Below are 24,779 nucleotides of genomic sequence, written 5' to 3' on the forward strand. Positions count from 1 at the left end.
AATAATAATAATAATAATACAAAATTAATTAATTTTTGGGGGGACCTTTTAAGCGCTTCAATTGATATTTATTCTTGTCTTAAGCTCAAATGGTTGGTTGGTTTGCTAGTGGTTATTACAAGAAATGGATGTATGGGACAAGTGTTTGTGAAGTTGGGATTTTGGTAAAGTGAATAGTGAAATTGGTGCAAAGTGTGGGAAATCTTTTTGTTGAAGCTTGGCTTGTGCGGAAATTGGTTTGAGCATGTTTCTAAACACCCCTAGGCATGTTTCTAACCAATATCAGCAAGCATTTCCCTGTTCTGAAGAAAATCATGTTGTTGATAATGAAATTGAAAAGAAAGATAGGTAAGAATGAAGGTTTTCTTGTGTTGTTGATCTTGATAATCTGTATGAAGTGTCTATGACTGTTGTTTTTAGTTCCTCTTAGCTGTTTAAGAAGTCAGCCTAGAGTCCAGCGCTCTTTACCCATTAGACCTATTCTTCGTTGTACTTTCCATCCTCTTTGTAAAAATTCGGTGGAACAATCACACCCCTGAAGAAGTTCCTCATCTTATTGGGAGTTCAAGTATGCTTTCAATTTCGAGGACGAAATTATTTTAAGGGGGGGAGATTGTAAAATCCCACCTAACCCTAACCTTGCTGCTGTGCCGAATGCATACCTACCATATACATTGTTCGATTTATTCTCTATCATATGAGTTGCCTAATTTCGTTTAGTAGAAGTTTACCCCAAACTTGACATATTCTCTCTTCGAGTTCTTCTTGTGCCTTCTATTCCTTTTGATAGGAGGGTGATCTTAAGTCATTCCCATGACTGGTCCTTCTATCCCTGTTGTTCTAGAGTGAATCTTCATATACTCTATAACCTTGTGATTTCTCCACATGATGATTTTGAAGGGAAATCAAGTGTGACCTTCATGATTGTTAACCCTTCTGATTGCTCCTGATTTTAAAGCATGTTAGATTTACTCCTCTGTTTTTATTACAAAAGACTTATTGTTTTTGTTTCCCGTAGATTTTGGGAGAAGAAAGTCAAGATAAAAGCAATGTATCTCCATCTCTTTGGAAGCCTAGTACTCTCCCAATTTCGAGGACGAAATTTTCTTTTAAGGGGGGAGGAATGTGAAATACCCCAGATTTCTACCCCTTTAACCCGTGGTTTTAAGACCGAGAACCTGGGCCTTGATTCGATGACAATTGTGGACCATTCAATTCAAGCCCGAAGGATTGGAAATTAAACAAATGTTGGTAGATGACCCTTATAATGACTCAAAAACTCTCCTAGAGTTTAAGTGAGGAGAGAAGATTAGTCTCGATAGTGTAGAAAAGGTAATTTTGGAATATCTGTAGATCAGTGATGGAGAATCCGATTGATGCAAATAAGATATCAAATCGAAGATCGTCGAAAGACCTTTCCAAAGAGCTAAAAATCATTGAAATCGGAGTTCATTTGGGGGTCCAACCATGAGCCCGAAGTTTGAGCCGTTTGGGTGAACCAACCCCCATCCCATTTTCTGTTTAGGGGCAAAATTGGAAATTCGGATTTTTAAACCCCATTTATGTTTTATCTCATCCGTAAACGCATTTTTGGAGGCCAGAAAGAGGCGGAGGCTTTGGAGAAAAGGAGAAACGAAAGAGAGGAGCGATTTCCATTTTTCCGAAGGTGTCTGTGATCCGAATGTTTGCAAAATTGTTAAGAAAGGTTAGTTTTCTTTAATCCTTCTCTTACTCACAATTTTGTGAGTATTTTCTCTCCTTTCCTTTTGAGGAATCTTAAAAGAGAAGGTTATTAGGTATCTTGAATGCTTTCCTTTATTATTTTAATGTCCCTTCGTAGTTTGTGGAAGTAATATCTTTTCTCTTCTATTGAGGGATCGGATCTATGAAAGGGAATAATTATAGGTACCCTAGATGCTTATATTTTCTTATATTAATGTTTCCCTTGAGTTTGGGAGTATTGGTTTATCTCCTTGCAAAAGATTTTAGAATTTGACTCCCCGGGTCACACACGGGTGATTTATGAGAGTCAAATTTGGGGCTTTTTGAGATGGGTCAAATTTAATAAAATTGAAGGTACCCGTATGAGACCGATCAAGTGTAGGAATTAGTGCTGGAAATTGACCCGGAAGGCAATGAGTTGATCCTTTTGTTTCCAATTAGATTTTTCCAAAGTTTTGCTTCATTATAAACTTCGAGTTGGTGGCAAATTAGTGACCATTCACTAGTAAGGTTGAGAACTACCCTTTTTAACCTAGTTTTCAGATTTAGGTTTTTGTGGGAAGATTTTAGGATATCCTTTGAAATCCAAATGGGCTCTAATTTGTGATAATTATTTCTTTTGCATAAATAGGTTAATATATCTTTAATCACTAATTTGTAGGAGTGGATTCTTGGATTTGGAGGAAAAACAAAGTAAAAGGTGAGGAATATACTTAACTTTATATTACATGTGTAATGATGTCAGTTACTTTTTATTATTGATATCTTGTATTGCTTTAGTATTATCTTGTGGTTATTTTATGTCTTTTGTTAAATATGAATTGCTATAATTTATGTTTATTATTATTTCTGATGTTGCTCCTTGCTTTGAAATCTATTATTGTTGTTATGAAATGGAATGTGATTGTATGAGAGGAAAAATATTATTATTTCTTCTACCTTGTATTTTCTACTAGGGTTGTGGGTTCACCCATTGCCCTAGTGATATTATATGATTGCTTATATTGTGGTTGGGAAAGGGGAATGCTTTTTGGCATTTCTGCCATAAGATACCAAAGGAGGCGGTATGGGACGCATTCCTATGGTATCCTTGGCTCTTTCCCGATTACTAATTTACATATTTAGGGCATGTCTAGAAGTGTTTGGTTAGGTGACCTCATCAGTACTACGACCCTTTCGGCAGGGGTATTGAAGCCGGTTAACCCGTGATGTTAGTGGCTGGGTCCTGTATGTCAAGCAGGCCCACTATCATCATAGAGAGGTAGGGTTGCATATAATAGATAAGGGCTCATGGACGCTCAAGACCGGTGAAATGACCCGTGAGAGGACATGGAGATCATCTTGTCCATTATATGTGGATGACCACTGGGTTAATGAATGGGGTCCAACAGATGCCTCCATTGAGGATTCCATTCATAGGTGGGAAGGTATTGAACAAACAGAGCACTAGGCGTGAGGGGAAATATCCGGACCATATGTAGTACGAGACCATATGACTTTGCATTGGGCCTAAGATTATCCTTGACACGCGCCAGATCTTATACCAATGGTGATGTGAGAGAGTGGTGACCTAATCCCCAACCATGGCTTGACAGGACTTTACACAACAACCGCGGAGAACCCAACAGACGTGCATCTGAGCCGTGAGGGAAGAGTGATGAGACCGCCCAAAGAAGACTGATGTATGACTTAATGCGTGTCTACCATAGAGACTTCATGATAGAGTTAGGAGCATAATCATTCACATATCATATCATTGTCATTAATTACATTATTGATATTCATGTTATATGTGTGGTGTGGAATCTTGAGAATGAATGTGTGATATAATGTTGAGTTGACCTCACTGAGTTCTGTTGAACTCATTCCTTTTATATGTCTTTTTTTCTATTAGATTATGCTGCAGGTTATGAGGATTTCTTCCAAATGGAGGATGCGTCACCAACATATCTTCTTGAAGGAGTGATCGAAAAAGAAGTGGACGCGCATGGAGCTTCATGCCAGTATCAAGACTATTCTTTTGGGTGGGATTCCATTAGAGAACTAGTCTAGTTTAGTTTTCCGCTGCGTAGAAAATTACTCTCTTTTCTTTTCAAAACTCTGATGTTATATTTTTATTTTGAAGTAATGGATGATTGTAACCATTATTTCGGTTTTGATAACTTAGTATGATAAACTTGATTTATTCTTGTCCATTTAATTATTCTATATCATGTTTTGTATGGATTTGTCACTGAACCTAGATCTTGCGGTGTATCACCCCCACGGGCATTCGGGTATGACCAGATCCGGCTGGGTGGGGTGTGATAGAAGTTGTATCAGAGCCCAGGTTCATACAAGTCCTAATATTATATGATATAGTAGGGGCATCCTGAGTCATCGATCCATAATTGACTCTATTAAATAGAAGTGAATAATAGGCTCAACATGAACTTATAAAATTTATTATAATGTTGCATAATGAATCAACTTGAATAAGATACAATAAGTATATGAAATGAAACACAAAGTCTTGAATGTCATTAATTAAACAAAAACATAAAACACAATAAAGTATGTGAAATACTAAAGTGCATAATTGATAAAATACTTAGATTCTAAAATATCATAACCCAATATCAAGTGAAATAGCGTGGACAAACATGCATAATAAAATGTGTTTGAAACATAATAAAGCCGAGTGAAGTTACCCGGTACATCTGTGATGGTAGAAGGTAGAGTCAAGGTTGTTAACGCTTGGGTGGAGGTTGAGGCATTTTGGACGAAGGAAGTTCTCCGAATTTTCTCCCTGAATTTCTCTGTGTTGGTGAAATCCACTCCTAAGTGTCTGAAGATACGGGTCAAGAGATGCCCGTACCCAATGTTGGATACCTTGGGGGTGCTGCACGGTGGAATGTTATATGTGAGATCAATGGGGATATCTCACATATAAGCGAAGATGGTGTGTGGAGAAATTTTGCATTTGATTTCGTGAAGGAGATGTAATTAAATCTCGCGTTCGAGCGTTGCATGGAGTTAGATTTAACATAGAAGTGTAGTAGAACCACCCCCAAGGCAAGAGTGAGGGTGAGAGAAGTGAAAAAGGTTTAAAAAAAAAAAAATTGGGGTTGTGGGCGCACGCGCGCTCGCAGCAGGCACGTTCGTGTAGCGCAGACGGCTGCACCAACGCGTAGTGCCCCGCGCGCGCCTCGTGCGCGAGTGTTTTCAAAGAAAAAAAAAATTTTACTATTGGCAGGTCTCTGATTTCCAGAGACCTACCGGGTGAGTGGCCGAGCGCTTGAAGCCACCGGCCCAACACCCCATTGTTTAAAAAAAAAAAAAAAAAAATTCTTCTCGGGACACTGTTTTTTAAGAGACACCTGGGTTTTAAAAAAAATAATAATAACAAAAAAATAAAAGTAAATATTTATATATGTATATAAACAAAATAAAAATTAAATATATAAATATAAAATATAAAATAAATAAAAAATAAAATTTTTTTTCTTCTTTTTGGGCCTCTTATTTCAGAAACCTCCTGGGTCCCACCAAAAAAAAAATTTCTTCTTCTTTTGGGCATGTGATTTCAAAAACCACCCTTGGCTCCTTTTAAAAACAAAAATTCTCCGAGTCCTTGATTTCAAAGACTGGGTATTTAATTATTATATTTTTTTTAAAACAAAAGAAAAAATAATTAGGTTCTGATTTCGGAAACCTCTAGTCCTCTTGGGGAAAAAAAATTTTGAAACTATTATTATTATTATTATTATTATTATTATTATTATTATTATTATTATTTTTCATTCTTTTGGCCCTCTTATTCCAAAGACCCCCATGGGATTTATTAAAAAGAAAATTTTGGAATCCTTCAAGCACTTCTATTGATTTCCAATAATAATGATAATAATATAAAATTAATTAATTTTGGGGGGACCTTCTAAGCGCTTCAATTGATATTTATTCTTGTCTTAAGCTCAAATGGTTGTTTGGTTTGCTAGTGGTTATTACAAGAGATGGATGTATGGGACAAGTGTTTGTGAAGTTGGGATTTTGGTAAAGTGAATAGTGAAATTGGTGCAAAGTGTGGGAAATCTTTTTGTTGAAGCTTGGCTTGTGCGGAAATTGGTTTGAGCATGTTTCTAAACACCCCTAGGCATGTTTCTAACCAATATCAGCAAGCATTTCCCAGTTCTGAAGAAAATCATGTTGTTGATAATGAAATTGAAAAGAAAGATAGGTAAGAATGAAGTTTTTCTTGTGTTGTTGATCTTGATAATCTGTATGAAGTGTCTATGAGTGTTGTTTTGAGTTCCTCTTAGCTGTTTAAGAAGTCAGCCTAGAGTCCAGCGCTCTTTACCCATTAGACCTATTCTTCGTTGTACTTTCCATCCCCTTCGTAAATATTCAGTGGAACAATCACACCTCTGAAGAAGTTCCTCATCTTATTGGGAGTTCAAGTATGCTTTCAATTTCGAGGACGAAATTATTTTAAGGGGGGGGGGGAGATTGTAAAATCCCACCTAACCCTAACCTTACTGCTGTGCCGAATGCATACCTACTATATACATTGTTCGATTTATTCTCTATCATATGAGTTGCCTAATTTCGTTTAGTAGAAGTTTACCCCAAACTTGACATATTCTCTCTTCGAGTTCTTCTTGTGCCTTCTATTCCTTTTGATAGGAGGGTGATCTTAAGTCATTCCCATGACTGATCCTTCTATCCCTTTTGTTCTAGAGTGAATCTTCATATACTCTATAACCTTGTGATTTCTCCACATGATGATTTTGAAGGGAAATCAAGTGTGACCTTCATGATTGTTAACCCTTCTGATTGCTCCTGATTTTAAAGCATGTTAGATTTACTCCTCTGTTTTTATTACAAAAGACTTATTTTTATTTGTTTCCCGTAGATTTTTGGAGAAGAAAGTCAAGATAAAAGCAATGTATCTCCATCTCTTTGGAAGCCTAGTACTCTCCCCTTTTGAGGGCGAAATTTCTTTTAAGGGGGGAGGAATGTGAAATCCCCCAGATTTCTACCCCTTTAACCCGTGGTTTTAAGACCGAGAACCTGGGCCTTGATTCGGCGACAATTGTGGACCATTCAATTCGAGCCCGAAGGATTGGAAACTAAACAAATGTTGGTAGATGACCCTTATAATGACTCAAAAACTCTCCTAGAGTTTAAGTGAGGAGAGAAGATTAGTCTCGATAGTGTAAAAATGATAATTTTGGAATATCTGTAGATCAGTGATGGGGAATCCGATTGACAAAAATAAGATATCAAATCGAAGATCGTCAAAAGACCTTTCCAACGAGCCAAAAATCATCAAATTCTGAGTTCGTTTGGGGGTCCAACCATGAGCCAGAAGTTTGAGCCGTTTAGGTGAACCAACCCCCACCCTATTTTCTATTTAGGAGCAAAATTGGAAATTCGGATTTTAAAACCCTATTTATGTTTTATCTCATCCGTAAACGCATTTTTGGAGGCTAGAAAGAGGCGGAAACTTTGGAGAAAAGGAGAAACAAAAGAGAGGAGCGATTTCCAATCTTCCGAAGGTGTCTATGATTCGAATCTTCGCAAAATCATTACGAAAGGTTAGTTTTCTTTAATGCTTCTCTTACTCAAAATTTTGTGAGTATTTTCTCTCCTTTCCTTTTGAGGAATCTTGAAAGGGAAGGTTGTTAGGTATCTTGGTTGCTTTCCTTTATTGTATTAATGTCCCTTCCTAGTTTGTGGGAGTGGATTCTTGGATTTGGAAGAAGAAGAAAGTAAAAGGTGAGGAATATACTTAACTTTATATTACATGTGTAATGATGTCAATTACTTTTCATTATTGATATCTTGTATTGCTTTAGTATTATCTTGTGGTTATTTTATGTCTTTTGTTAAATATGAATTGCTATAATTTATGTTTATTATTATTTCTGATGTTGCTCCTTGCTTTGAAATCTATTATTGTTGTTATGAAATAGAATGTGATTGTATGAGAGAAGAAATATTATTATTTCTTCTACCTTGTATTTTCTACTAGGGTTGTGGGTTCACCCATTGCCCTAGTGATATTATATGATTGCTTATATTGTGGTTGGGAATGGGGAATGCTTTTTGGCATTTCTGCCATAAGATACCAGAGGAGGCGGTATGGGACGTATTCCTATGGTATCCTTGGCTCTTTCCTGATTACTAATTTACATATTTAGGGCATGTCTAGAAGTGTTTGGTTAGGTGACCTCATGAGTACTACTACCCTTTCGGCAGGGGTATTGAAGCCGGTTAACCCGTGATGTTAGTGGCTGGGTCCTGTATGTCAAGCAGGCCCACTATCATCATAGAGAGGTAGGGTTGCATATAATAGATAAGGGCTCATGGACGCTCAAGACCGGTGAAATGAACCGTGAGAGGACATGGAGATCATCCTGCCCATTATATGTGGATGACCACTGGGTTAATGAATGGGGTTCAACAGATGCCTCTATTGAGGATTCCATTCATAGGTGGGAAGGTATTGAACCAACAGAGCACTAAGCGTGAGGGGAAATATCCGGACCATATGTAGTACGAGACCATATGACTTTGCATTGGGCCTAAGATTATCCTTGACACGCGCCAGATCTTATACCAATGGTGATGTGAGAGAGTGGTGACCTAATCCCCAACCATGGCTTGACAGGACTTTACACAACAATCGCGGAGAACCCAACAGACGTGCATCAAAGCCTTGAGGGAAGAGTGATGAAACCGCCCAAAGAAGACTGGTGTGTGACTTAATGCGTGTCTACCATAGAGACTTCATGATAGAGTTAGGAGCATAATCATTCACATATCATATCATTGTTATTAATTACATTATTGATATTCATGTTATATGTGTGGTGTGGAATCTTGAGAATGAATGTGTGATATGATATTGAGTTGACCTCATTGAGTTCTGTTGAACTCATTCCTTTTATATGTTTTTTTTTTCTTTTAGATTATGTTGCAGGTTATGAGGTCTTCTTCCAAATGGAGGATGCGTTACCAACATATCTTCTTGAAGGAGTGATCGAAAAAGAAGTGGACGCACATGGAGCTTCATGCCAGTATCAAGACTATTCTTTTGGGTGGGATTCCATTACAGAACTAGTCTAGTTTAGTTTTCCGCTTCGTAGAAAATTACTCTCTTTTCATTTCAAAACTCTGATGTTATATTTTTATTTTGAAGTAATGGATGATTGTAACCATTATTTCAGTTTTGATAACTTAGTATGATAAACTTTATTTATTCTTGCCCATTTAATTATGCTATATCATGTTTTGTATGGATTTGTCACTGAACCTAGATCTTGCAGTGTATCACCCCCACGGGCATTCGGGTATGACCGGATCCGGCTGGGTGGGGTGTGACATCCACTATGTTCAAGAAATAAGCTGAGATGGTGAAGGCAATCAGAAAAGGTAGACCCATGAACAGAGAAATCATCCATAAATACTTCTAAATAATCCTCTACTATATCAGAGAATATGTTCATCATGCATCGTTGGAATGTGGTAGGTGTCACGCCCTCCCAGCCGGTACCCTATCTGGCATACCCGAGAGTGTGATCCACAGCCCGAAGATCAGGTATCGAGTGATCAACCTCCCACATAAACAATAACATAATCATGAACAATCATAACAAGAGTGCGGAAGATAAATCATAGATTCAATAATGAAAGAATGAATCATAAACGAATCAGAATAATAGATATAATCAGATTATCAAACAGATAAGTAAAGTGAAGCAAAAATCCCACTTTACATCCAGCGGAAAAGTAGCTCTAAAGAATAAACTAGACAAAAACTAATCCCAGTAGCAAGTACATTGGGTAACTAAATTATTCTCCACTTTATAGACGACATCCTTGTAGGTATAGATCTCATAAATAGCACAAGGACGCTTCCACTCAATGGTCGGACTAAGCATCGTACGGAGCATAACCACTCGCGGGATCTTCAGAGTAATTGTGGTAACCGCAATCACCTTCCTGGAGATATGCCTCTTCGCCTTGCGCTTCCTCATAGGGACCGTCATAGTACTCGCACTGCAGGATAGTCTAACAACATTGTACAATAAAGGAATGAGTTTCAAAGAAACTCGGTAAAGCGATTAAAATCCATAATAACATAAATGGCGGGATTCCGAACAAACATAAATGCAATATGATATGAGACAAACAATGAATGAATGAATCTAACTCTATGGATGCTGGTCTCTATTGGCAGACATGCTTTAAGTCATAGCACCGTACTTCTTTAGGAAAGTCCACTCACATCCTCAACCATTTAAGATATCTTGGATTCTCTCACGGATCATTTCACCGGTCTTGAGCAGCCGATTGGTAATGGGTCCTTCATCCCTCAGGACAAACCTTGGCGGGGTTAAGTCAACACACTCTCTCACAACCATTTGGTATAAGTCTTGGCGCATGTCGGGGTAAAACCTAGCCAAATGCAAGTCTTCTACTCGGTTACATCAAGTCAGATCCGGATACTTCCATTCCTCGTCCCTGACGATCCTTTCCAGTATCCTTCACACTAGAGTCGGCGTATCCTATGGCACCAACCAACTCGGACTACGGACTCATCAACCCTATTGATCATCCACATATGGTAAACGGGAAGCTCTCACGTCCTCTCACAGGTTGGTTACCGGTCTTAAGCGCCCGTGAGCCCAAGTCTAACCATATGCAACCCTACCAATAAATGGCCCCCACAATGTGATTCCTGTCCTCTCACGGGTTGGTTACCGGTCTTGAGCGCCCATGAATCCCCATTGCTACCACGGGTCGTTCGGTCTCAATACCCCTCCGATTAGGGTCCGACATAACAGGACATCCTAGCCAAACACTACTAGACAATCCTAGATATGTCATCCAACAGTTTAGGAAGGTGTCCAGAGGGCATCTCCGGAAACATCCCATAATATTCTCGTAGTAGTCCAAGGACAGAAGTGTCGAAAGGACACCTCTCCTTTCCAAACCATACGTAAGCATACACATGCATCAATTCATATCATCACATATATGGTAACTACATATATGGAAAGAATCAGTATTACAATCACTTGTATAATCATTGGTAAGTAAATCATACATGAATCAACTCAATATGAATAAGTAATGCTACTGTAATCAAAGTTATGCAACAGTAGTATATCATTGTAAGAATCTAATTTAGGAAACATATTAATGATATTCAAATATAGAAACTAGATTCATGCTATCTATGTAATTAAGGAAATAACCATCCTTACCTTTTATAACTCGCAAAAGGATCCTAAGAATTCAAGTAAGATCTTGGCAAACTTGAGAAGAAGGTCCTAAACAAGTATATACAACATATTAGGAAAGATCCCTAACAGAAAATATATCAAAACATCCGAAACAGACCAATTTTGGAGTTGCTGTACTCATTGGTCGAGTGGATTGGTCGAGTGGTCCGATCGACCAATCAGTCGACCAATGCAGACGATAGCCTATAAAATCGAGTTTTAAGATATGAAATCCGAATTTGGTGGTTCAAAAGGGTACTAATCAAGGGGTAGACTACATCAGTAGTATTCTAGCATATAGGGGACCTCAAAACACTAATCAAATCAAGGTATCAAGATCCAAATTAGGAAACAAAAAGTTACCATAATTAACTCAAATATGGATCTTGATGAATTTGAAATAGAAAACAAGGACAAGAACTATAGGAGGATAGATCTTTGCTTCAGGTAATGGTATCATGAAAACATACATAGATCTTCTTGGAATAAGGCTTAGAAGCATAAATCTAAATAAGGAAATAAAACCTACCATATATGTAACTATCATGCATCATGAAGAACACATAGTAAGGTAGAAGAGAACAACTAGAATTCTATGGATTATGAATCATGGAAAGAAAACACAACCATTAACCACTAACATGATCAATGAAAGAAGATCCAAAGAGATCAGAATTCAGATTAGAAGATTAACAAAGATTAAATCATGGTTTGATCATGAATCCTTCAAAAGCTTGCAATGATCATGGTTAAGATCATTGTTCTAGCCTTAAATCCTTAGGATGATCATGAGAACATGTTCAGAGATGTTTGCAACAGAGGATGCAGCATCTCTTCTACTGTCTCAACTCAAAAAGGAAAGAAAAACAAAGATGGAGGAGAAGAAGAGAGAGTAGACATACCTTTTGATGCAAAAAGAAGAGTTCCGACGAAGATCCGTCAAGAAAACACCAAGGATGCAAGAGAGATGACTTGCAGAGGTCTTTGGTTCGTTCCAGAGGGTTTGGAGGCAGCAAATACGAAGTGGACTCGAGGTTGGACTTAAATAGAGCAAGAATCAACCTAATTGCCAAAGACAACACTCATTGGTCGAGTGGATTGGTCGATCGCCCCGGTCGACCAATCGGTCGACCAATCTTGACAAAGAAGGCCAAAACAGGGAATTGAAGGTCCAGATCAAATCCAAACCTAAAGGGGTTTTGCACACAAGTCAAGTGACTTACCTAATAGGTAGAAATGCCTTCAAACCAAGATAGAGAGCACTCCAAGTCCATCAACTAATTAGATCTTCATCAGGATTCAGTTTCCATAAATAGAACCTCATCATCAACTTTCATGGATTCAAAGCCAGACACCAAGTCCTCTACTGGGATGGCCCAAAGCTGACTTCTTACCTTACTTCGGGTCATCGGACCTACAAACAACAAGGTTTCCGGGTCAAGGTTAGGGCTGGGTTTCACAGTAGGAGCATTGCATAACCCAAAGGGCATGCGTCGATAATCATATGTTCCATATGGGCATGTGAATGTGGTTTTGTCTGGGGCTTCTGGTGCTATAGGGATTTGATTATAGCTAGAATAACCATCAAGAAAACAATAATAAGCATGGCCGGCTAAACGTTCTAACATTTGATCAATGAAGGGCAAAAGAAATGATCCTTATGAGTGGCTGCAATTAGCTTTCGATAATCAATATAAATAGTTCAACCAATTTGAATACAAGCTGAGATGAGCTCATTGTTAGCTGATGTAACTACCGTGACTTTGGATTTCTTAGGAACAACTTGGACTGGGCTGACCCACTGGCTATTTGATATGGGATAGATAATCCCATTATCCATGCATTTCAACACTTCTTTGTGAATGGCTTCTTTCATCACAGGATTAGCCCTTCTTTGGCTTTCCCTAGAGGGTTTGGATCCATCAATCAAATTTGTATGATGTTGAACTACGGAGGGACTAATTCCTTTAATGTCGGCCATTTGCCAACCTATGGTCTCTTGATTGTCTTTAAGCAAACTAAGAAGCTCATCCTCTTGGTCTTTAGTAAGATCAGAGGCAATGATTACATGAAGAGTTTCATTGGGGCTTAGAAAAGCATACCAAAGAGTCGAAGGCAAAGGTTTCAATTCGAGTTAGGGGGTCTAAACCACAGATGATACAAGAAGATTTCTAGACAACTTACCAAGTGGTTTATTATATTGTTGCAAGCTCATATTAGGAAAAAAAAATCACTCCCTATATCCTCTAGTTCTTCTAAACAAATGTAAAAATCATCCTCAATACCTTTCTTAAGGGAGAAATCAATATCACCAGAAATGCTTTGCAACATACTTACATTCTCAAAAAAGTTTGGTTGTTTCCTCAACCTAAAGACATTGAACTCAACGGATGTATTCCCAAATGATAATTTCAAAAGACCATTTCGACAATTAATAAGGGCATTGCTTGTAGCTAAAATGGTCTCCCTGATTTCACAAGAATTTGGTCCTTAAGATTTGTAAATGGATGTGTGTCTAAGACAATGAAGTCAACAGGAAAAACAAATTCTTCTACTTGAATTAACACATCTTCAAGTATTCCATGGGGTACTTTAACAGATCTATCAGCCAACTGGAGGGTAACCGAGGTTGATTTGAGTTCCCCAAGACCCAATTGTTTATAAACGGTATATGATAATAAATTAACACTAGCACCCAATTCTAGTAAAGCATGCTCTTTTTTTTTTAATCACCAATAACACATGGAATTGTTGGACATCCTTGATCTCTATACTTAACTAGGACTTGTTCAGAGAGGATTGAACTCACATTTTCCATTAGAAAGGCCTTCTTTGGGATATTCGTGGTTCTCTTTTGAGTATGCAAGTCTTTAAGAACCTTAGCATTAAAAGGGACTTAAGAAATAGCATTCAAAAGTGAAATGTTGAAACTCACATTTTTGAAAACTTCTGAAATTTTGTCCACATTTGCATTCCTTTTATTACTTGCTAATTGGCTAGGAACAAGGGGCCTTAGGTATATAAGATCTCTCATTTGAATTTTGCTCTTTTCTAAGGGTTACAGACAATGATTCATCAAACTTAGGTACCTCAAAAGCAATGGATTCATCCTCAACTTCTAGGGGTTCCTCAGACAAACCCTCATTAGGAGACACTTGAACATTCTCTTCTTCATGATGGTCACTAATTTTTCTTTGGTCAGTAATATGATATTCACCAGTTAAATACCTTTTTCCACTTTTCAATGCATACACAAAAGTAGTTGGCTCTAAAGAAGAAGAGGTGGTTTCAATTTGGTTGACTTGATTTGGTAAATTTTGTGGTCTTCGGTGAATGTGAGTCCTAGGATTTAACTTAGGCTGACTAGGCATTTTACCTTTTTCTCGCTCAGACAAAGTGATGAACACATTTATGTGTGAAATCTTAGGTCATAAAGCTTGTATTTTATATACTTTGAGTGGAGCTACCTTGGGTTTTATGTTGTTTTTGCAGATTTTATGAATTTCCAGGACTTGAGCAAATATTTGGAGTTTTGGGTATTAAACATGCGATTTTACACGTCAAGAGATCAATTCAAATTCTCAAATGCAAAAATGGGCCTGACCTGGTGCATGATGGGCCAGATATGTGATTATGGGCCAACTCCAAAGTATTTTAGAGATAAAGAAGCAAATTTTGATCTACGGCTGAGATTAGAAATTATTAATCAAATCTACAGAGATATTATTGAGAAAGTCCTAATGGAGAAAAAGAGTCCTTGCACACCTCAATATCTTATTTCCTATTTGGGACTTGGTCAAAGAAAGAAAAAGAGGAAAAATAATTATATTCAGAAAGAAAAAGAGGAAAAATCCCGTTTTTGAATGTCTCTGTCTAGTTTCGATCAAGCCCTTCATTGAAGGGTCATCCGGTGTCCAATCGAGCTGATTTTTGGAGGAGAACTGTACGACTTCTTAACCCTAAAATCCAACCGTGGAATTATGTATTTCATATCTCTAAGTCCGTTCGATTGGTACGCCAAAACCCTAATTGGTTGAATAAGATAAGAACTTTGAGTTTTATTCAAATTCAGCCGTGCCTCATATCCCATGTAGACTCTATAAAAGAAGAGCGTAGTCCATCAAGGGAGAACGTGTTTTAGAGCTTAGTAGAAGCATTCTTTCTTCTCTCTTCAGTTTATTTAGGTTTTCTCTAGTTTTCTTTGCTGGCATTTGTGGAGATTTAAATTTTCTAGATTGAATGTTTAGGTTTATTTTTTTTTTAAAATGTAATGCAATTCAAGTTTCAAGTTTTTAGATTCGTTTTTCTCTGAGTCTAGCAATTGTAGATTTAGATCATTCTAGATCTAGATTTGGTTGTTAGGGTTGGTTGAGATCCAAATCGTTTGTTCAATTCGCAAGTAAGTAACCTTCTTTATTAATCTTCTCTCCTCCCTCCATTCCCGCTTCTATCTACCCCTCCATATTCTTAATTTAGGATTTACTTTCAGCATTTATTTATTGGTCTCCCTTCCCCTGGATCCTTGATCAGAGATGCCTACAGTCGTGCCTCTCTTTGTTTAAGGTTTCCATTTTACTTTCTGCAATTTACTTCCTGTTATTTATTTTCTGCAATTTACTTTCAGCATTTATTTATTGTTCTCCCTTCCCTTGGATCCTTGATCAGAGATGCCTATAGTTGTGCCTCTCTTTGGTTAAGGCTTCCTTTTCCTTTTATTGCTTTATTATTTATTTTATGCACTGTTTTTTTCTTTAATATCCATTCTCCCGATTGGTGGACTGTAACCTATGGCAAAGGGTCCACAGTCAAAGTCGTTATTATTATACTCCTCTTCCCTCGATCCAGAGCTGACACTAGGATCACTTCCCTTTTCCTTTTATTTTTATTGTTCACATTTTTTCCTGTCTTTTATTTATGCATTGATTGTGTTTAATTTATTTTTCATTTCAATTCAATTGCATTAGATGTATAGATTAGTATCGTTTAGTTTAGTTAATTAGTTAACAAAAATTGAATCATTCCACTCTCGCATTACTATTAAGAAGTTGAATTCTAAGTGGCATATCTCCTTGAGACGACCCGTTAGCTACACGATACCGTGCTATTGCGGTTACTTTTTAATTTCACAAACAAGTTTTTGGCGCCGTTGCCGGGGAGGTATTAGTCCATTTTATTTTTTTTCATTCTTAGGTAAATCAAAGTGTTAAAAAAAAATTCAAAGATATTACTCTTAACTTGAGTAGAAACAAAAACGTATAGTAGTCCCACTCTACGGCAGAATCCCCAGGATTCGATTGTAAGTGGCTTCGAAGACTATATGGATTCACTTGCTGTCAAACCTATACAACTCTCAGCTATACGACAACCTTACAGCTTTGGAATCATTGTTTCAATCTTTGTGGTGGGAAATTCACTACTTTCCTTTCATTTTTGTTATTTTCTTTTCTTTTATTCTTTAGTTACTTTATTTATTTTTTTTAAAAAATCTCATTCTTTCATAAGAGCCATTAATTGCATTAGGTGGTTAGTGCATGTGTGTCTGGACTCGTGATTCTACAAATAGAATTTGTCTGAGTGTCTACCTTGACCATGGAAGGTCTACCTCCACCACCTCCACCTAAGAGTCTTAGAGATAGATTTTATCCAACTCGATCTGCACAACCCTCTTGTATACGTTTACCTGATGTGAGGGGTAATAATTTTGAACGTAAATCTCATTATCTGTCTATGTTATCCCAATTTCATGGGTTATTTGATCAAGATGCATATTTGTTCCTTAGGGAGTTTGAGGTTTGTATCCTTATGAAGGTAAAACAACTCACTGATGATGCTGTAAGACTACGGTTCATTACATTTGCATTAAAGGATCAAGCCAAAAAGTGGTTTTATAGCTTACCTAGGGATAGCATTACCACATGGGAACAATTTACTGTCCTATTCTTGAAGAAATTCTTTCCTTTCTCTAAGATGAATAAAATAAGAAATGATATTTTTAAATTTCGTCAAAAGCCCAATGAATCCTTTGCTAAGGTAATGGAGAGGTTCCAAAGCCTTCTCCAAGAATGCCCTCACCATGGTATAGAATTATGGCATTTATGCCAAATAATTTATGAGGGTATCGATTATCAAACAAAACAACTTTTGGAATCTATGTGCCCCACATGATTTACATCGTTCACTAAGGATTCCGAAGCTTGGGAATTTCTTTTAGATCTAGCAGATAGAACTAGAGAATGGGAGTCAACCCAAGAATTTGAAAGGACTAGTAGGGGATATTTTGTTGATAGCCAAGTTCATAAGGATGCACAAATAGATAGTCTTTTGAAAAAGTTAGGTACTTTGGTAGTTAAAGCTGCACCGCCACCACCAAGTCAATCACATTTTATTGACAAGTCTATTGTTATGTGTGCATGGTGTCAGTCTCCTACACATGTAATTGAGGAATGTCCTAGCTATTTTGGAGGCCAACATGAAAATGTCAGTACGATGTTTCCAATCCCGTACGGTAACGCGTACAATCCTTGGTGGAAAAATCGTCCTAACTTTTCATGGTCTCAAAGGTAAAACCAAAATGGATTAAGAAATTATTCCACACAAAATCACTTTGGTGCCCCTCAAAAACAAAGTGCCCAATTTTCTCATAATCCAAATGTCCAGTTCCCTCAAGCCCCAAATTTCCAGAATGCCAATTTAGCTAGGCCTGTTAATCCACCTATTGTGCCTCATATGCCTCACATTGCACAAAATCAATCATCACTTGGTTTCAACAGAGGTAATAATCCAGAGTTTTCTCGTCTTTCTACCTTAGAGAAGAATATGGAAGTACTTTTGAGCACCTTCATGACTTCTATGCATAATATGGAAAAACAAATTTCCACTCTTGCAAGTGCTTTGTCTGATCGAGAAAAAGGTAAAATGCCTAGCCAACCTGAGTTAAATCCTAGGATTCAGATTCAACAAAGACCACCAAATCAAGTCAACCAAGTTGAATCCTCCCATTCTTCTTTAGCTTCAATTAATTATGTGTCTTCATTGAGAAGTGGGAGAGGGTATTTAACAGGTGAGTCACATATTAATGAAAAGAGCGAGATTAGTGACCACTGTGATGAGGAAAATGTTCAAGTATCTCCTAATAAAAGTTTGTCTGAGGAACCCATAGAAGTTGAGGATGAGCTAGTTGCTTTAGTAGTACCTAAGTTTGTTGAACCACTATCAGAAACTATGAGAAAAGAGCAAATTTCAAATGAGAGTCCTTATGTTCCTAAGGCTCCTTATCCTAGTCGTCTAATTAATAAGAAGAAGACTGCAACTATGGAGAAAATTTTTGATGTCTTCAAAAAGATAGAAGTGAATATCCCTCTTTTAGATGCTATATCCCAGATCCCCGCCTATGCAAAAGTGTTGAAGGATTTATGCATTCATAAAATAATCACTAGTGTTCCCAAATAGGATTTCTTAGCAGGTAACATCAATTCCATTATTACTCAACCTGTAGCAGTCAAGTATAAAGATCCAGGGAGCCTTACCATAGCTTGTGTCATAGGCAATACACACATTGAACATGCTTTACTTGATCTTGGTGCAAGTGTGAATCTTTTGCCTTACCATGTTTATAAGCAACTAGGATTGGGAGAATTGAAAGCAACTAGAACTACTCTTCAGTTGGCAGATAAGTCAATTAAGATTCCTAAAGGGATGGTTGAAGATGTTTTACTAAAGGTGGGAGAATTTATTTTTCCAGTCGATTTCATTGTGTTAGAGACTAAACATTTTTCAATCAAGGATGAAATCCCAATAATTCTTGGAAGACCATTTTTGGCTACTAGTAATGCATTAATCAATTGTCGAAATGGCCTCTTACGATTATCTTTTGGAAATGAAATTGTAGAGTTTAATATGTTCAGGATAGGGAAACAACCACAAATAGAAGAAAAGATCAATATGCTTAGGAATCTTTTGATTTTCCTAATGATGTGATTACCAACTTTGAGATTGATTTTGATTCTGAATTTCAAGAATGTATGACTATGTTGGATGATGATAGTGAAACTTTATTTTCTGAAGTCTTAAATTTTCACACACCTTTGGAGCCTATTAAACCCCTATCCATCTCCATCTCCATTCCTAAGCCCTCAATAATTGAACCCCCCCCCCAAGCAAGAATTGAAAGAATTGCCTTCTAATTTAAAGTATGATTTCCTGGGACAAGATAATTCTCTTCCTGTCATTGTTGTCTCTGATTTAACTTCTGACAAAGCAGAAGAGTTGATCATATTGTTGAATGATAATAGAAAGTATTGAGTTGGTCTATCACTAAATCAATGGTCTAAGCTCTTCCATTGTACAACATCATATTTATCATATGAAGGATGCTAAACCTTCTAGAGAGCCTCAATGGATGATCATAATTTTCTCTTACATGGTAAAGGTTGTTCTTGAAGTCTTTAGGGATGACTTTTCTATTCATGGTTTTTCTTATTTAGAGTGTCTTCTCCATCATACATGATATTGAAGACAAGATTAAAGCTTCCCATGATAAGCACATCTTGACTGAGAAGTATACCCCTCATTTGTTTTCCATGTTTATCTTTTCATGCATGCATTGAGGACATTGCATTACTTAAGTGTGGGGGGGGGGGGTATAGCTTCTTTGTAGATTTTAACTTTGACTTTTGGTTAGTGTACATACTCTTTCAATTGCTATGATGTGTGAAATGAGAGTGATTTTTTTTGTACCAATCATGAACACATAAAAACCCTGTTGAGAGGAAGGTAACTTGTATATATGTTGAGATGAGACTTTCCTTAGAAAAATAAAAGGCCCTTAACTTAAGGCGTTGGACCATCTATGAGTTTTGTGGGTCCTTGTTCCTTTGGTTAGGAGTTGAGATCAATTTTGTGTATGGCATGACAAAAGAAAAGAAAAGAAAAAAAAAAAAAAAAAAGATGAGTAGAAAGTAAAAGTTGAATTCCTTGGAACTAGACAGGGCACAAAAGAACTCTCGCATCACTGTCAATGTGGGCATATGCAAAGCAAAGCTACAAAGTAACTTGGGTTTCTGGTGTTTGCTCCACCATGTTATTCAAGCCAACCGTAGTGGAGTAAAGTAGAGATCACTACTCTAAAGAAAAGAGAGAAATAAATACAAGTGTCATCAATGCCTTGGTAAAATTGTTTGGTCAAAAATACTTCAAAACCTTAGTCCTTGGTCCCCTTACTTTGTGTGTGGTTTTGCTTAAATGGGAGGTGTACTTGAAAGATATAAAGTAAGTCTTTGATTGAGATATATGCATAGTCTCAAGAATAAATATGGGGTAATAAAGTTCAAGTGTGGGGGATCTTAAATCAATGGTGAGGAAAATTGTCATAGCTATTGATCCCGTATGAATACTTACCAATTGTTAGAGTTGGCATTTGCAATGCATATTTTGAGCTAAATTGGAATTTTGGATGTATATCTTTGCAAACATCCATGAGACAAAACTCGTCCTCTAGGGGTAACCTAGTGGTTTAAAGGCTTGTGGCACATGCTAAGTGTAACCATGATTCCTATGAATGTGAGTTAGGAATTATTTTGTTGCATTAGTTTCTTACTTTTTTTTTTTGTTTTTTGGCTTGAGGACTAGCTTAGTATAAGTGTGGGGGAATCTGATGAACATATTTATGTGTGAAATCTTAGGGCGTAAAGTATGTATTTTATACATTTTGAGTGGAGCTACCTTGGGTTTTATGTTGTTTTTGCAGATTTTATGAATTTTCAGGACTTGAGTGAATATTTGGAGTTTTGGGTATTAAACATGCGATTTTAATGTCAAGAGATCCGTTCAAATTCTCAAATGCGAAAATGGGCCTGACCTAGAGCATGATGGGCCAACTCCAAAGTATTTTAGGGCCTGTTTGGTTACATGAGTCTAGAGATTTCAAATATCTATAGATTTCAAATTTATGGAGTCATAACTTATAAAATTAAATGTTTGGTTGTGGAATGAAATCTGTGGATTCATCCTAAAAACCTATATATCGACGTGATTTTTGTGAATGTGCAAATGTATAGCTTTTTTGAAATCTCTGGATTTCACCCCTTACCCATAAATCTACAAATTCACGTTTTTAGTGTAAAAAGGTGAATCTCTAGATTTCATGAATCTAGAGATTTTTACAACCAAACGGGTATAATTCTCAAATTCATGAATCCAGAGATTTGAAATCTCTGGATTCATGTAACCAAACAGGCCCTTAGAGATAAAGAAGCAAATTTTGATCTACGGCTGAGATTAGAAATTTTTAATCAAATCTACAGAGATATTATTGAGAGAGTCCTAATGGAGAAAAAGAGTTCTTGCACACCTCAATATCTTATTTCCTATTTGGGACTTGGTCAAAGAAAGAAAAAGAGGAAAAAGAATTATATTCAGAAAGAAAAAGAGGAAAAATCCCGTTTTTGAATATCTCTGTCCAGTTTCGATCAAGCCCTTCATTGAACGGTCATCCGGTGTCCAATCGAGCTGATTTTTGGAGGAGAACTGTACGACTTCTTAACCCTAAAATCCAACCGTGGAATTATGTATTTCATATCTCTAAGTCCGTTCGATTGGTACGCCAAAACCCTAATTGGTTGAATCAGATAAGAACTTTGAGTTTTATTCAAATTCAGCCGTGCCTCATATCCCATGTAAACTCTATAAAAGAAGAGCGTAGTCCATCAAGGGAGAACGTGTTTTAGAGCTTAGTAGAAGCATTCTTTCTTCTCTCTTCAGTTTATTTAGGTTTTCTCTAGTTTTCTTTGCTGGCATTTGTGGAGATTTAAATTTTCTAGATTGAATGTTTAGGTTTATTTTTTTTTTAATGTAATGCAATTCAAGTTTCAAGTTTTTAGATTCGTTTTTCTCTGAGTCTAGCAATTGTAGATTTAGATCATTCTAGATCTAGATTTGGTTGTTAGGGTTGGTTGAGATCCAAATCGTTTGTTCAATTCGCAAGTAAATAACCTTCTTTATTAATCTTCTCTCCTCCCTCCATTCCCGCTTCTATCTACCCCTCCATATTCTTAATTTATGATTTACTTTCAGCATTTATTTATTGTTCTCCCTTCCCCTGGATCCTTGATCAAAGATGCCTACAGTCGTGCCTCTCTTTGTTTAAGGTCTCCATTTTACTTTCTGCAATTTACTTTCTGTTATTTATTTTCTGCAATTTACTTTCAGCATTTATTTATTGTTCTCCCTTCCCCTGGATCCTTGATCAGAGATGCCTACAGCTATGCCTCTCTTTGGTTAAGGCTTCCTTTTCATTTTTTGCTTTGTTTATTGCTTTATTATTTACTTTCTGCACTGTTTTTTTTTCTTTAATATCCGTTCCCCTGATCGGTGGACTGTAAGCTAAGGCAAAGGGTCCACAGTCAAAGTCATTATTATTATACTCCCCTTCCCTTGATCTAGAGCTGACACTTGGATCACTTCCCTTTTCCTTTTATTTTTATTGTTCGCATTTTTTCCCTGTATTTTATTTATGCATTGATTGTGTTTAATTTATTTTTCGTTTCAATTTTATTGCATTAGATGTATAGATTAGGATCGTTTAGTTTAGTTAATTAGTTAACAAAAATTGAATCATTCCACTCTCGCATTACTATTAAAAAGTTGAATTCTAAGTGGCATATCTCCTTGAGATCGACCCGTTAGCTACACGATACCGTGCGCTTGCGTTTAGTTTTTAATTTCACAAACACAAAGCACTTGCAAAAGTGGAAATTTGTTTTTCCATATTATGCATAGATGTCATAAAGATGCTGGAAAATACTTACATATTCTTCTCTAAGGTAGAGCGACAAAAAAATAATAATAAAATAAAATAAATCTAGATTATTACCTCTATTGGAAATAGGTGGTGATTGATTTTGTGCAATATGAGGCATACGAGGCACAATAGGTGGACTAACAAGCCTAGTTAAATTCGCATTCTGAAAATTTGGGGCTTAAGGGAACTGAATATTTTGATTATGAGAAAATTGTGCACTTTGTGTTTGAGGGGCACCAATTGATTTTGTGTGGAATAATTGTTTAATCCATTTTGATTTTTCCTTTGAGACTATGAAAAATTAGGATAATTCTTCCACCTAGGATTGTACGTGTTACTATACAGGTTTGGAAATATCGCACTGACATTTTCATGTTGGACTCCAAAATAACTAGAGTATTCCTCAATTACATGTGTAGAAGACCATGCACATATAACAATAGATTTGTCAATAAAATGTGTTTGACTTGGTGGTAGTGATACAAATTTTACTACCAAAGTCTAACTTTTTCAAAAGACTATCTATTTGTGCATCCCTATGAACTTGGCTATCAACAAAATATCCCCTACTGGTCCTTTCAGATTCTTGGGTTGACTCCCATTCTCTTGTTCTATCTACTAAGTCCAAAAGAAATTCCCAAGCTTTGGAATCATGCACATAGGTTCCAAAAGTTACTTTGTTTGATAATCGATACCCTCATAAATTATTTGGCATAAATGCCATAATCCGATACCATGGTGGGACATTCTTAGAGAAGGCTTTGAAACCTCTCCATTATCTTAGCAAATGACTCATTGAGTTTTCGACGAAATTGAAGAATGCCATTTTTTTATTTTAGTCATCTTGGAAAAATTGGAAAAATGAAAGAATTTCTTCAAGAATAGGACAGTGAGTTATTCCCATATGGTAATGCTATCCATAGGTAAGATATAAAGCCACTTTTTGGCTTGGTCCTTTAATGCAAATGTTATAAACCGTAGTCTTACGGCATCATCAGTAAGTTGTTGCACTTCATAAGGACACAAACCTCCTCAAACTCCCTAATGAACAAATACGCACCTTGATCAGGTAACCCATAAAATTGTGGTAACATAGACAGATAATGAGGTTTAAGTTCAAGATTATTACCCCTCATGTGTAAACGTATACAGGAGGGTTGTGCAGATCGAGTTGGATAAAATCTATCTCTAAGACTCTTAGGTGGAGTTATGTCTCCCATGGTCAAGGTAGATATTCGGACAATTCGATTTGTGGAATCACAAGTCTAGACACACATGCATTAACCACCTAATGCAATTAAAGGCTCTTATGAAAGAATGAGTTTCCTTTTTTTATTATTTTATTATTTTTTTACATATAAAGTAACTAAAGAAGAAAAGAAAAAATAATAATAAAAACAAAAGGGGAAGTAGTGAATTTCTCCTCCACAAATATTGAAACAATGATTCCAAACCCGTAAGGTTGCTGTATAGTTGAGCGCTGTATAGGTATGACAGCAAGGGAATCCGTATAGTCTTCGAAGCCACCTACAATCGAATCCTAGGGATTCTGTAGTAGATTGAGGACTACTATACGTCTTTGTTTCTACTCTAGTTAAGAGTAATATCTTTGAATTTCTTTTCTCTCTTCTTTCTTTCTCTCTTTCTTTCTTCTTCTTCCTCTTTTTATTTTATTTTTTTTAACACTTTGATTTACTTAAGAATAAGAAAAACAAAATGGACTAATACCTCCCTAGCAACGGCGCCAAAAACTTGTTTGCAAAATAAAAATAACCGTAAGCGCAAGGTATCATGTAGCTAACGGATCGATCTCAGGGAGATATGCTACTTTAGAATTTAACCTCTTAGTGCTGCGTGAGAGTGCAATTATTCAAAATTCTTAACTAATTAACTAAACTAAATGAGCAATCCTAACATATACATCTGAAGTGAACGAATTGCTACTAAAAAGTAAAACAAACTGATGCGTCCAAAATCTGTTTAGCCCT

General features: G+C 36.7%; 1 non-coding gene across 1 annotated transcript; it reads right to left on the reverse strand.

The window, feature by feature from the left end:
- Positions 1-16,967: 16,967 nt before the first annotated feature.
- Positions 16,968-17,074, reverse strand: LOC148999445 (small nucleolar RNA R71). Its single transcript, XR_016170929.1, has one exon. It is a non-coding gene; the product is annotated as a small nucleolar RNA R71 (small nucleolar RNA).
- Between the last annotated feature and the right edge of the window lie 7,705 nt (positions 17,075-24,779).

This window comes from Hakea prostrata, unplaced genomic scaffold (assembly GCF_041222555.1).
Source record: "Hakea prostrata isolate BN-2017 unplaced genomic scaffold, UWA_Hpros_2 contig_4, whole genome shotgun sequence".
Taxonomy (NCBI): domain Eukaryota; kingdom Viridiplantae; phylum Streptophyta; class Magnoliopsida; order Proteales; family Proteaceae; genus Hakea; species Hakea prostrata.